A 15,722-nucleotide genomic window follows, 5' to 3' on the forward strand; every position below is an offset into this window, starting at 1 on the left:
GTCTCATGTGTCACTAGGCACAGGAGATTGTAAATTTAAGTAAGTTTGTTCATGTGAGAGTTCATTCCACAGTCTGGGCTGGCACATGATTATATCCATCCCTGTTTAGCATAGTCCTTAAATTGGAGTTTAAAGTAAAGTCAATGTGACTTACCACTAGCTTAAAATTAAGCACCTGCTTAATGGCTTTGCTGAACACGGATAGTTTCCTGAATTAGGATCTTAATTATTTTTATCAGTATAAGATTTAAGTAAACAAACATAAAACAGATATCAATCTTCACAGGTCATTTAATTAAATCAGCTGCCATAAAATAAATAGCAAAATAATCATTCAAAACAGATGTCAATTATTGGAAAACATGTTTTCCATTGGAAAAATTGTATGGTTTTTAAACAAACTATTTTCTAGTGTCTGAGAAGCAAGAAGAAAAGATATTTATTCTAATTTAACTTTTGATTCATTTTTTTTTTTCTGGTCAGATGCTTCTCTCAGTATAAATCTGGAGTAACTCTTGAATTCAATAGAGCTGCTCTGAACTTACACTTGTGAAGCTGAAAGCAGAATTTGGTTGGTAACCATAAAATAAATAAATTAAAGTAGACTTTAGTAAAATAAGACAGGTGTAAAGTCACCCACCAACACTAATATATTTACATAACTCTTAAAATTGGAAGAGCCTGAGGTTAAGGCACTCTAAATTGTAGGGAGAAAAGCATACAGTGTTAACTGAGCTTCATCTTCACACTCAAAGGCTTGCTGAGTAGCTCAAAGAGAAACAATTTAATGATACTTTTGGAGAAAGAGGACCTCAGCTGTGTTGAAGTGCTTTAAGCAGGGTCCAATATTTCTCTATAAGTATCTTGGTTCAGTTGAGGGGAGACTAACCATTAAGTTTAAGGTGCTCAATGGTGAATTTCTAGAGAACTTTTTGGACTTTCTTACAACGCAGTGCATTAGTTAAGATTCCCTGCAAATCAGAAGGCTTTCAATCAAGCATTCCTAACCCATGTAGATTAATGGAGATTGTGATGATAATGAAATGAAAAGATATTTACAGGACTTCATTCACTAATTTAATCTTGCATAACAATCATCTGATAAGCTTCAACTCTGAGGAGTTTTAAAATGTTAGTAGGGATAAAGCAATGCAGTATGAATGCAATTTACTTGCTAGATTCATTTAAACAAAACAAACCTAGTATTTGTTTCTGTTTCTTAAATTTAAAGCTTTGAAATAATTTTTAAAACCTCCTGAGAGATTTTGTCTTCCAGTGCTTGGTACCAAGGTGGTTTACTGTATTGATAGAAATATCATTCATACACACATCATAATTCCCACAGATGCTCTCACAAGAAGTTGATTGCTCACAGGTCTAAGGTTTACTTCAAAAGATTCAATCTTGGCTTCTTCTGATATGCCTAATGGGAAGCCTTTTAAATATTATTGTAGAGACAGCCTCAAATTCCCTCTAACCACTTCTTGGAACAATTTTTTGAACCCCTAGGTTTATACAATTTATTTTCCCTTTGTCCCCTCCCCTTCGTCCCCCTCCAAAGTATTGCTGTGAGAACCTTGGAGATTGTTAGAAAGAGAGCGTTTGGGACTGTACTGTTAAGCACAACTCTGAAACATATAGCTAAAGAAAAATATTAAGAATGAAACTCACCTTCCCAAATCACAATGCTCCAGAAATAACTAGCATTTGGAAATTACCAGTCACTAGAGATTTTCACTGTTCTCAATGCGAGCAGAATATGTCCATGATTCAAGAGATCTGAAATACTATGTTTCAGGGAGATTTATACTACTGATATGGGAATAGCTCCTGTTTGAACTCCTTTTGTGTTTTGTAAGGCTCCTTGCATTTGATATTATATTATCTTTCTCTTTTAAAACATCTTTTTAAGTGGAAAATATGATGGTAAGAGGTTACAAACAATTAATGAAAGGAATCTACTCAATTACCAGGCAAGATTCATGTCTTATTAGCCATCTTTTTTCAAAAGAAAGTGAATTTTTAGACTGTTTATCTTGGCTAATTTATATTACCATTTGATGCGGTATTTACACCTATTTGATTGGCAGGGTGCCTAATTAATCACTGTTCTGCAATAACTGCCTGCAATGTATTTGATACACTACATTGGTGAGTGTTTTTCAGAACTATGAGGCGATGACTGCTGTGCTTGAAGTAACTAGAGCAGAAATTTAGTAAAAGTTCAATACAGAGCAGAGCAATTTAAAACTGGCTTGCACAATAAGCTAAAAGAGCGTAAGCTCTCTTTGTTTGCAACTCAAACCGCTTGCTTTGAAGTGGATTCCTATCAAGGAAAGCCCTTGAGGCCTTGTCAACAGAAGAGATCAATTGTAGACTGGTAGATTATTCAAAGGTCATTTTGTAGGAAGGATTTTTCATCAGGATTCAGACTACCTTTTTTGAGCTACAATTTTTTTTTAACGTCAGATCTTTGAAAAACAATATTACTGTTTAATATTAATGTTGTGCTTTTCATTTGGGCTCTCAGTGAAGTGACTATACAAAAGTTGAGATGAGAGAAATATTTTTACAGCAAATACAGTATCTTAGACTCCTAAATATTGGAATATGCAGAAACCACTCTCTCTCCAGACCTCTATTGCACAATAGAAAACCTGCAAAACGTAGCTGAATGACCTTACTTTCTGCAAACGATGCCAAACGCTGTTCTTTGTGAGCTAAATCAAGCAACCAGTCCTTAGCAATACCACGTTACATAGAAATATAAAATCAGAAATGGTGAATAGACAATAACACTGACCAATTATTAGTAGGGCCCTACCAAATTCACAACCATGAAAAACACGTCACAGACCGTGAAATCTGGTCTCCTCCAGTGAAATTTGGTCTTGTATGCTTTTTACCCTATATTATACAGATTTCATGGGGGAGACCAGCGTTTCTAAAATTGGAGGTCCTGACACAAAGGGACTTGGGGGGGTCAAGGTTATTTTAGGGGGGTCACAGTATTGCCACCCTTACTTCTGTGCTGCCTTCGGGGGGAGTGGCTGAAGAGGAGCAGCTGTTGGACAGGTGCCCAGCTCTGAAGGCAACGCCCTGCCAGCAGCAGCACAGAAGTAAGGGTGGCAACACCATACCATGCCATCCTTCCTTCTGCGCTGCTGCCTTCAGGGCTGGGCGGCCGGAGAGTGGCAGCTGCTGGCTGAGGGCCCAGCTCTACAGGCAGCAGTGCGGAAGTAACAGTGGCAATACCATACCAGGCCCTCCTTCCTTCTGCGCTGCTGCTGATGGTGGTACGACCTTCAGAGCTGGGCTCCCGGCCAGCAGCCACCGCTCTTCAGCTGCCCCGCACCACTGCCGCCAGCAGCAGCAGCGCAGAAGTAAGGTAAGGGTAGCAGTACCGCAACCCTCCACCTACTACAGGACAGGCCCAACAAAGAAAATAACAGAACGCTACTAGCCATCACCTTCAGCCCCCAACTAAAACCTCTCCAACGCAGTATGAAGGATCTACAACCTATCCTCAAGGACGACCCATCACTCTCACAGATCTTGGGAGACCGGCCAGTCCTTGCCTACAGACAGCCCCCCAACCTGAAGCAAATACTCACCAGCAACCACACACCACACAACAGAACCACTAACCCAGGAACCTATCCTTGCAACAAAGCCCGTTGCCAACTGTGCCCACATATCTATTCAGGGGACACCATCATAGGGCCTAATCACATCAGCCACACTATCAGAGGCTCATTCACCTGCACATCTACCAATGTGATATATGCCATCACATGCCAGCAATGCCCCTCTGCCATGTACATTGGTCAAACTGGACAGTCTCTATGTAAATGGACACAAATCAGATGTCAAGAATTATAACATTCATAAACCAGTCGGAGAACACTTCAATCTCTCTGGTCACTCGATTTCTGACCTAAAAGTGACTATTCTTCAACAGAAAAAACTTCAAAACAGACTCCAACGAGAGACTGCTGAATTGGAATTAATTTGCAAATTGGATACAATTAACTTAGGCTTGAATAGAGACATTATACAAAGTAAAACTATTTCCCCTTGTTCATCCTCTCCCCCCCCCCCCCCCCCCCCCCCCCCCCGTTCCTCAGACATTCTTGTTAACTCCTGGAAATGTGCTGGAAATGGCCCACCTTGATTATCACTTCAAAAGGTTTTCTCTCCCCCCACCCCACTCTCCTGCTGGTAATAGCTCATCTTAAGTGATCACTCTCCTTACAATGTGTATGATAAACACCCATTTTTTCCATGGTCTGTGTGTATATAAATCTCCTCACTGTATTTTCCACTTTATGCATCCGATGAAGTGAGCTGTAGCTCATGAAAGCTTATGCTCAAATAAATTGGTTAGTCTCTAAGGTGCCACAAGTACTCCTTTTCTTTGTCCTGTAAGACATTCTCTTAAGCAAGTTAGCATAAGTAAAGCAGGCCTATCACCCTTAGCTTACATAAAATGGCCCATTCAGTTGCCCTAGATTTTGGGGAATTGGGAATAGCTTACTCAAGAGGAGAGTTGGTACATAACAATACCAGTCAACCGATACTGATACAGGGTTTGGATATTTTAGGATAGAATCGTTGGCGGAAATCTAACCACAAACTTGTTTGAGCAATGGCGGGGTATATGATAATGAGCTAACTGGTATTAATATGTTCACCTATAGTATAAGTGCCTCCCAATGCTATGAGGGTGAGGAAATTAGATTTGGACATGGAAGGCTGGGCATCAGAATGAATATTCATGATAGTGTCCAGGCCCTATAATAGGCCAAGCCACCATGTAGTGGGGTGGCGAACTTTCCATCATTGACCCTTCAGCTCTTCATCGTTATCTACCACTAACCTCTGGGCATTGGGAAACCTGGATCATTGAACTCATTGGCATGCCAGGGACAGGGCTGGTCCTTTGTCTCTCACCACCAGGTCCCCGGAAAGGCTGTGCATATAAGTATATGAGCATAGGCAGGGAATGACACAGATATCCCTAATACTGGATTAGTACTATTTGCTTACATGGTTTGGAGTTTTCTTGTCTTTATTACTTGTTTTACTAAACATAGCTAAGCCTTTGCTTTGTCCTCTGTGTGATTGTCTTTGCCATACACCCCGAGGTTCCCTACAAGATATTGAACTTGTTATTGCCAGTTTTAATTCAAGGGAGCCTGATTCTGAGATGAGAACCCTATTACCCCCAGCTCACTAAGTTAGTATCAATGGGCAATCAGTAACTGTCAGTAACCCCAGCTACTTTAAGACACCATTCTGTCCATCCTGTAGCCAGTAAGAAGATTCTTCTGTGACCCTTGTCTTCTTTCCTGCTCTCAGCATCTATCTGTTCCTGTGTGATCCTTTTAGTCTCACCTGGGAAACTCCTATCCCCAAATTCATGCAGTTGTCATTGTTCTCTTAACTCAGCATGGGCTCGTTCAGGTGGGAGAGAGAATTTAACCCTCCTTCTGTTCAGCCATTTTGCAACATAAAGAAACTCTTCAGACAGGTTCAGCTATAACCAATGTTCAGTAGAGCAGGCATCTCTGCTGGTCTCCTTCCGGACAATGGAGAAAGATTAACTTACACAATATCTTTAATAACCGTTTGGGGCAGTTATTGTAGCCAAACCACTGGTCTCCTTTGGGCAAGGTTCTCTATGGTAAACACTGTAAGACTCCTATGGAGTGTTTCATAAAAAGTATTCATGTCAATAATTCACAATATATATTTCATTGCCACTTTTTCTACAAAACTATTTAGAAATTGCATTTGTGTTATGAAAATGCAAGCAGAAAGAACATAAGAATGTAAGAATGGCCATACTGGGTCAGACCAAAGGTCCATCTAGCCCAGTATCCTGTCTTCCAACCATGGTTGCCAGGTTCCCCAGAGGGAATGAACAGAACAGGTAATTATCAAGTGATCCATTCCCTTTCACTCATTCCCAGCTTCTGGCAAACAGAAGCTGGGGACACCATCCCTGCCCATCCTGGCTAATAGCCATCGATGGAACTATCCTCCTTGAATTTATCTAGTTGAACCCTGTTATAGTGTTGGCCTTCACAACATCCTCTGGCAAAGAGTTCCACAGGTTGACTGTGCATTGTGTGAAAAAATACTTCCTTTTGTTTGTTTTAAACCTGCTGCCTATTCATTTCATTTGGTGACCCCTAATTCTTGTGTTATGAGAAGGAGTAAATAACACTTTATTTACTTTCTCCATACCAGTCATGATTTTATTGACCTCAATCATATCCCCCCCTTAGCTGTCTCTTTTCCAAGCTGAAAAGTCCCAGTCTTATTAATCTCTCCTCATATGGAAGCCATTCCATCCCCCTTATCATTTTTGTTGCCCTTTTCTGAACCTTTTCCAATTCCAATATATCTTTTTTGAGATGGGGTGACCACATCTGCACACAGTATTCAAAATGTGGGCATACCATGGATTTATATAGAGGCAATATGATATCTTCTGTCTTATTATCTATCCATTTCTTAATGATTCCGAACATTCTGTTCGCTTTTTTGACTGCTGCTGCACAGGGCGTGGATGTTTTCAGAGAACTATCCACAATCCACAAACTATCCACAATCCTAAAGTCTCTTCCAACCCTAATCGTCTATGATTCTGTGAATGACTCCAAGATCTTTCTTGAGTGGTAATAACTAATTTAGACCCCATTATTTTATATGTATAGTTGGGATGATGTTTTCCAATGTGCATTACTTTGCATTTATAAACATTGAATTTCATCTGCCAGTTTGTTGCCCAGTCATCCAGTTTTGAGAGATCCTTTGAGAGCAGGTAGTAGTCATTCAGCAGTAAATCAATCACAACTGCATTGCATTGTTTTATTATTTTATGTGATATAACAGTCAAGATGTTCTCCTTTCATGAATTATTATTCTTAAACCTATACTTTTATATCAAATGCTAGTAAATGTCTTTTATTCATGGATTTTTGCAGCAACACAGAATTGATTAGTTTTTAAGTCAAATTATTGAACTAAAATTAGTATAATTACAAAATACAGCTATTTTCTTGTTCTTGAGATTTGTTGATTGCTAGGGCAATTTCTGCAACCTTTCTCTGGACAAATTACCTCTCTTATCATGGAAAGTAATTACTTTACAAATGTGTACAGTAGTTACACTTTTAATCAACATTGCTTTATCTACTAGGAGCGTGGGCTGGATTTGTACAATACATATTTATATGTGGCTGGGTTTTCAAAGAATTATAGCTTTAAAGGCTAGAAGGGACCCACTGTGATTATCTAATCTGAACTCCTGTACAACAGAAGCCATAGGACTTCCCCAAATTAATTCCTAGAGCAGATCTTTTTGAAAAACATCCAGTTTAACAACACTGCATACTAGAGCTGGCTGGAGAATAGAATGGTTATTCCATAGGAGCTGTGACATTTCAAAATTGGTTCTCATTCTAGGTCGGAACAAAAAGCAGAAAATTTGAAATTTCCCATGGAATGAAAAAATCCCCCCAAAAAAGTCAATTTGGAACCATCACAATATTCTGTTTTGACAATGTTGAATATTTTGTTTTGATAACGTCAATATATTTCGTTTCAGTAAGTGTGATGGGGTATCTACCCCACACAAGCCCTGGAAAAGGTTATGGTGGCCAGCTAGATCAATTAACTGCCTAGGCTGCACTGGAGGAAGAGCCAGGGACCAGGGTGTTAATTAAAGGAGGCTCAGTGGAGCAGGAACAGGAAGGGCCTGTACAAAGCCTAGGAGCTGAGAGCAGAAGTGGGCTGCAGGGAAGTAGGCTGCAGTCGCTCTATGAGAGGAGGGAGATGTGCTCAAGACTTTAGAGGTAGTCCATGATTACTCCCTGAGAGGAGGGAATTAGAAGGCAGGCAAACTCAGAGAGAGAGGAAGCCAGGCAGGTAGGAAAGGCTCAGGGAGTAAGCAGCAAGGGAGGAAAGTGCAGGGTGTGGCTGCTGACTGGAGGGCCCCTGACTGGAACCTGGAGTAGAATGCGGACCTGGATTCCCCTACCAGCCACTGGGGATGTGGCACCAACCAGGCAGAGGTCAGTGGAGTCCCTGATTTGTTCTGGAAAGACTTTGTTACATGTCCCTCAGCCCCCATGCTTCCTGGAAGGGGGAACTATGGAGTGACCTGGCCGGAGGGCTGAGTCACAAAGAGGAGGCTGAGGTTCCTAGAGCAAGAGGGGTCTGCAGGGCAAGATGATGATGGGAGACATCACCAGAGGAGGCTGCTATGCCTGACCAGAGCTTATCCCCAGGATGGCCAGGAGGAGTTGCCACTAGCAGTGAGTGAATCCTGTCACAGTAAGGTAAAGTTTCATTGTGACTATGTAAAAATATTGTATATAATTAATACAAATAAAACAAAATGACAAAATAAAAACAAGTTTTCATAGAAAAAAGTAAATATTTCTCATTTTGATACTATCAAAAATTTCATTGAAATTGACGTGTTCCTGCAAAACATTTTTATTTCAACAAAATTGCATTTTCCAACTGCTTATTGTTCTGTTGATATGTTTTTGACCAGTCCGACTGATATAACTGCAGATTTTATGGAATCTATATGTAGAGAATGAGAAATTTATTTCATCATTGGTTCAATGGTTCACAGTTCAAATTTTACTGAATATCAAAATAGAGGGGGACTGGACAGCTCAAAAGAATTGTAAAAGGATCATTAAGAAATGTATTGCCTTCAAAAGAAAAGATTGAACAGTACACTAGTGAAAAAGTTGAATGGGGTATATACATCTTACTATTCCATTACAAATGTCCACTGGCAATAGCTGTCCCTTCAATGCCAAAAAAGCAAACTGGCTACTTGTACATAGTCTTTCCTTTAAAGATTTACAGATGTGTGTTGGACATAACGGGAATAGTGTTTTACAGTAGTGATCTGTTTATTCCTATGGTCAATTCTATAAAGAATAGGAATATTAATAGTGCAACACTGGTTGCTTTTCTTATTCTAGTATGAAAACTAACCAGCAGACAGTAAACTATGGCTACTGCAGTCTGAAATGGTAACAGAAAGGCTACTCCAGTGAAAAGAGAACACTGATTCTCTTTGTTAACAGACAAAAGAAATATATTCTGGTGAATGTCATTTAATTATTTCAATGGGAAAAATTATGGCTAAATACAAATAAATACAAATAAAAAGTTGATGGAAGGCTGAGTAAATTGTTTTCAGATTTCAGAGATGCTGTTAACATTTTCAATATTTATCAAATATTGGGGTACCGGGCATTGGCCACTGTCGGAAGACAGGATACTGGGTTAGATGGCCTGACCTCGTATGGCTGTTCTTAAAGATTATTAGTTATGTTAACCCTGAATTGGTTAAAAACTTAAAGCAACATACCCTATAACAGCTTTGAAAGTCTGTTGTGCATTCAATTGGAATCTGTATTTCCCAAGTCCTACTCCTCATGATCAGATTGTCAAAATAACAGATTCCTATTTTCTAAGTATTAATTATTCTTTTTTAAATTCAATTTAAGTCACCTTACTTTTCCATTAGAGGTAATGATTAGAATACTATTGCATTGAAGTTCATCTTTGAATGAAGAAAAGCTCCAGCACTGAACAGCACATATCACAATAACCTGCACTTCCTTACAAGGAGCGGTGAAATCCCTGGGAACCATAATGAAAGGCTCCTTCATACAGTACATTTTAAAACTATCCAGAGACTGAAGCTGGCACAGAATACAGCCACCTGCTTGGCAAGTACAGTGTCTTACCATCAGCACATTCATCCTGTGCTCCAAGATTTAAGCTTCCTTTATGTATGTTTGCAGGTGATACTTAAGATGTTGGCTTTGTCCTATAAAACTCTAAATAACTTAGGACCTATCTAACCGGGAGACTTCCTCTCTCCCTGTGCCATAAACATCGCAATTTAGATCAGCAGAAGAGCTTAAGTTGAAGCATGAGAAGGTGTTGATAGAATGAGGTTCTCTGTGAGGGCCAAACAGCTTCAGAATTCATCCCCCGTGGGTCTGAAATAGCCTGAATCCAATGACCATCAGGACAAAGTATATTTTTCTTCCGAGCATGTGAAAACTGGAAGAGGGGAAGAATTGTTAAAGGAGGAGGAGGATTTGAGCTTTGAGTTGCCTGGCTTGCTCGTAGCAGGTTATATTGAATTGTATGGCTACATTTTAGTTCTGTATTTTAAAGCTATGTTTGGAACATCTACAGTGTCTGGATAGGAACTCAAATGTATATAAATCTGAATGAAACTATAATTAGAGTCATGCTGAAAACTGAAATCTCCTGGCTTTAAATAATTGTTAGAAGCTTTTTTCCCCCCTCTGTGAGCTTTAGAGTAAAGACGGGGATAAGAGAGAAGATGTTAAAGAAGGAAGACTCAGAAGAAATAAGGTATTCATATATTAGTGTAGTTTCATGGTAATGTGGATTATAAAGATGTTTAAATGAATTCCACAAGTGCTAAATTCAGTGTACCTTGTCATGGTCTTTGGTTTAACTCAATAATCATCTACATGAGGTAAACCTCCTGTTTATTAACACCAACATGCAGCAAAAGTTAAAAGTTATTAAACCAGTTTCTTTTAACTCTTTTACATGATGGAAATTTCAAGTGGGTTGCAATCAAAATAATGTCATCTTTATCAGTGTAATAAAGTCACAAAGCTGTTACTTCAGTTGAGTCAATATCTTCAAACAAACAGATATTAAAAAGTGAATAGAGGGGAAGACATGGGGGAAATATAGGTTCTCTTTTTATGGTTTAATGACAGATGGATGACTGACACCCATTATACCTGTATCTTGAAATGGAAAATAAAGAAAAACAGAGGACAGACACAGAAAACAAAGCAAAACAAATAGAAATCCCCCCTTCTGAATTGTTCTGGGTTTTATTCTTCTCTGTCAATGGAAAACAACCCAGGATGTAATGAGAGCCTTTCTAGAATTTACCAGTAATGTTTGAGTTAAAAACAGTTTTACATAGGTTCATAGATTTAAAGGCCAAAAGGGACTATTATCTAGTCTGACCTGCATAACACAAGTCAGAGAATTTCACCAAGCAACTCCTGCATCAAGCAACTTGTGGCTGAACAACATGTATTTTAGAAAGAAATCAGAGAGAGGGAGAGTCACCTTGAAATAGTCTCAGAACATGTCAGAGCCCCGTTCCTGAAACAAACATGCTCAGTACTTTTTTCTTGATATAACTGTAGCTGAAGCATAACAGGATCTTTTGTAAGTAAGTTCCAGGTTAACAGTTGCTTTTTCTATTGGTCTACAACCTGTTATTCTCTCTCTCTCTCTCATAGTTAGATCAGGCTTCCGTTGTCATGACAGTAAATTAAAAGGAGTAGTTTTAACTTAATTGCATTGCTGTCATCCCATAGTATATTCGAAAGTATATTACAAGCAATAGCTGCCATACTCTCATGGGTTGTGTCAAGGTTCCTTCCCCACTCTGAACTCTAGGGTACAGATGTGGGGACCTGCATGAAAACCTCCTAAGCTTACTTTTACCAGCTTAGGTTAAAACTTCCCCAAGGTACAAATTAATTTTACGCTTTGCCCTTGGAATTTCCACTGCCACCACCAAACTTTAACTGGGTTTACTGGGAAACGTAGTTTGGACATGTCCTTCCCCCCAAAATCCTCCCAACCCTTGCACCCCACTTCCTGGGGAAGGTTTGGTAAAAATCCTCACCAATTTGCATAAGTGACCACAGACCCAAACCCTTGGATCTTAGAACAATGAAAAAGCATTCAGTTTTCTTACAAGAAGACTTTTAATAGAAGTAAAGGAATCACCTCTGTAAAATCAGGATGGTAGATACCTTACAGGGGAATTAGATTCAAAACATAGAGAATCCCTCTAGGCAAAACCTTAAGTTACAAAAAAAGACACACAGACAGGAATAGTCATTCTATTCAGCACAGTTCTTGTCTCAGCCATTTAAAGAAATCATAATCTAACACATACCTAGCTAGATTACTTACTAAAAGTTCTAAGACTCCATTCCTGTTCTGTCCCCGGCAAAAGCAGCATATAGACAGACCCAGACCCTTTGTTTTTTTCCCTCCTCCCAGCTTTTGAAAGTATCTTGTCTCCTCATTGGTCATTTTGGTCAGGTGCCTGCGAGTTTACCTTTAGCTTCTTAACCCTTTACAGGTGAGAGGATTTTTCCTCTGGCCAGGAGGGATTTTAAAGGGGTTTACCCTTCCCTTTATATTTATGACAGGTTGCTTACTAAATCTTTCAGATCTCTTTTTCCTCTGCCCTTTAAAAATGGATTAATATCTGTGTATTGGAAATCTCTAGAAATGGTGTATCCTAAGCCATGACATCAGTGTAAGTGAACACTTCCCTGGCATAAGGGTCTCCTACTGCTCAACAAATGGCATGGCATCTGTCAAAAATAGGTGAGAGGTTTTTCGCAGGAGTGGGTGGGTGACATTTTGTGGCCTGCCTTGTGCAGGGGGTCGGACTAGAGGATCATAATGGTCCCTTCTGACCTTAGTATCTATGAAAAAAAATGTTGACGTGAAGCTGAAACATTGATCCTGTGATACTGTTTCATTATCATGACTATTTATATTGTATCAAATGATTGACACTGCTATAATTAATTTTATCTGATAGAGGGTGGTGCAATAGAATGTCAGTATATCACTGTAGCATTATTGACTAGCTGTTCTCTGATTGGTTTAGGGAGCAGATTAATTAGATGCTTCAGGCTATCAAAAAGTAGCTTATCATTAGAACTCATTTGGCAGCAAGGAAGCTAATATTAATACAATTGAATACTAATAAGATTTCTAACATGCCTCAGGGGATTAACTTGCTACTGGCCAGAGTTAAATAGGAAAACCTCTCTTTTCTAGACCCAGTAAGTTGAATGTATATGGACAACTAAAGAAGCTCTGTCTGGATCTCTACAGTGAATAATAGTTCAAACAGTATATGTTGTGCCCCTGACAGTATCAGATATCTGTCATAAATCACTAATAATGACTATATTCTGAGCTCAAATGAGGGCTGATAATCTACTGTAGGCCCTGAATCTTGAGAGGTGCTGCTGACCTCACTCACCCCCTATAAGTGCCATTGAAGTTAATCGCACAAATTCTTACTTATTTTTACTCAACTTTAGTCAATCAAAACTACCATTGATTTGTATACAAAAATGAGTAATAAAATTCCAGGATTTGGTACTGAAAGTGTTTGTTCATCACTACCATTTCCAGTATCTCCTCTGCTTCAGTTCTTCATCTGTGCTCTGTTTGCATTTTCTCTCTCTAGCTTTGATGTATTTGGTAATCTAACATATATATTTTATATATAGTTAATTACAGAATTATTTATGATTGATGCATGAATTAGTTGGCAAATATTTCTCTCATAAAAAATAAAATAAAAAAAAAGAAACCATTTATCAACGAAGGGCCTGATTCTGTTAGTTCTTACTTTGACAAAGCTCCCGATGATTTCAGTGCAACTATGGAGATCCAGGGGCCACAGCAGAGCCAGTGGTGAAATGCTGCAACTGGTTGGGGTATCTGGGTATGGATTGTGTTCCTCAAACCTCTATGTATTTCATTTGCATAAAGAAATATTATAGTATGGTTTCATATGGGTGAAGAAATTTCACCCTACATTTCACTAGTTTGAAAATTGTTACAGACTAATGATTTACAACATAAATATAAAATAGCTGCAATTTATTGACCAAATTTAGAGTCTGACTTTCCCGTACCACATGCTGAATAAGAACATGAGAGGAAGGTTGTAAAACTAAGCTGGCTTTTTATTAACAGAACTATTTACAGATGTGCTGCAACTACAGTTTAGATTCCAGCCATGGGCACACAGACTGGCTTCCTGGTGTCTCCTCCAAACTCTTCCTTCCCGCAACCTGTGTTCCTCCTTCCAGGTTCCATGCAGGTCACTACATACACTATTGCTATAATTACGCATAACAGTGGTGATGGTAAGAAACGCAGCAATAAATAGCCAAATCTAAGAGCAACCCAAGAACTGAACTCTGAACCAAAACTCACCAGAGGGCCAGTTCTTTCACCAGCATACCACACATATGATATGACATGCTCTTGGAGTATTGTCTGTTTTATTGCTTTCTGAAATAACATCACCAACTTGTGGAAAATCTGAAGCTTGTCTCTCTCACCAACAGAAGTTGTTACAATAAAAGATATTACCTTACCCACCTTGTCTCTCTAAAATCCAGGGACTAAAATGGCTTCAAGAACACTGCATATTTACTGAAGTTACAGTGCAAGGGAAGAAGTGGAAGGTACTAGCTGTTTCCAAAGAAAGACAGAGGCTAATGTTGCTGAAATGTATTTTGAATATATTGTTATCAGCTTGCTGCTGTTAACTACCAAATTTCACCAGAATCTTCTTCTGGGGAGCTAAAATGCACTCACAACTTGAACATTTATTTCAATATTTGCACAATCATCAGCTGTTTACTTCATAGTTTCTAGCTCACCAACTCAGTTATATACCAACCACTAAGTGGAGCATCAGCTCTCAAAGGTTTGTGGTTACTACTCACCAGGATGACAATTCAAAAGAGTGAAAACTTCTATATCCCAGTTCCAATTCTTTGGACTTGTCAGGTGGCCTTGAATTACCTTTTGTAAAAATGCAGTTACTTAATATGCATGTGTTTACACATTTTATATGTACTGGTGTTGCTAGTTCTTATGTCCAAGAGTCAGCCATTGAACTACAACAGCCATATAAGTGATACACTGACCCCTTTTGTTTTCATAAATTAAATTAAAATTGTATTCACACAATGTCCTTATATCCAAAGCCTGCTTTTAAGGGATTATATGCCATAACATGAAGCAGCTATTCAATTTATGCTGTTGACCTCCTGACTAAGGTCTACCTATTAACCTATCAACAAGGCTCATAAAAGTTGATTGTATATTTTACTGAGGACAAGGCTTCAGCATTCACAAAATCTATTAGGTTTTCGTCTTACCAATATGACATTTACTGGCAAAACAATTCGACAAATTACTTTTGGGTGACATTTGGAGGTTAAGACTGTTCAAGAAATAAAGGGAAGATATTTTCCCTCATGTAACCAGGCATCTTGTGATTAACCAGTCGGTATGCAGACACCAACTCATTTTATTGTTGTGCAGTCTTCTCTTTTAAATCATTCTTTTTGTAACGGCATTTTTCTCCCTGAACAAATTCTTTCCTAGTGGCTTGTTCAGCCTGATTAGCTTCAGAACCATTGCCCATGAATGTTTAATAAATACCTGACAGACAAAAAAAATAAGCTCCACCCATTTCCTCAGCCAAGAGGTCAAACAACCTCTATATGCACTTCTGCCACAATGCTGTATCCTGTGAACTAACTTAAACGGGGTGTTGAAGCACAAGGGGAATATCTCTAATAAACATCTCTACTAAGGAACCATATTGATCACTAACCTCAAAGTCTCTGGGAACCTAATACAGTATAATACATGAAATAGATTGTGACCTCTCCTGCATGCCTTACAGCGAAATCAGGAGTGTAAAGTACATCTGTATTCCAGAGAGAGTAAGGGGAGAGCCGTCATCATGAGGCCAGTACTTCCACCACCCCAAAGCATGTGATTGGGTGTGAAAAGGCAGAAGATGGGGGAACATTGGC

This window comes from Chelonia mydas, chromosome 2 (genome assembly GCF_015237465.2).
Source record: "Chelonia mydas isolate rCheMyd1 chromosome 2, rCheMyd1.pri.v2, whole genome shotgun sequence".
Taxonomy (NCBI): Eukaryota; Metazoa; Chordata; order Testudines; family Cheloniidae; genus Chelonia; species Chelonia mydas.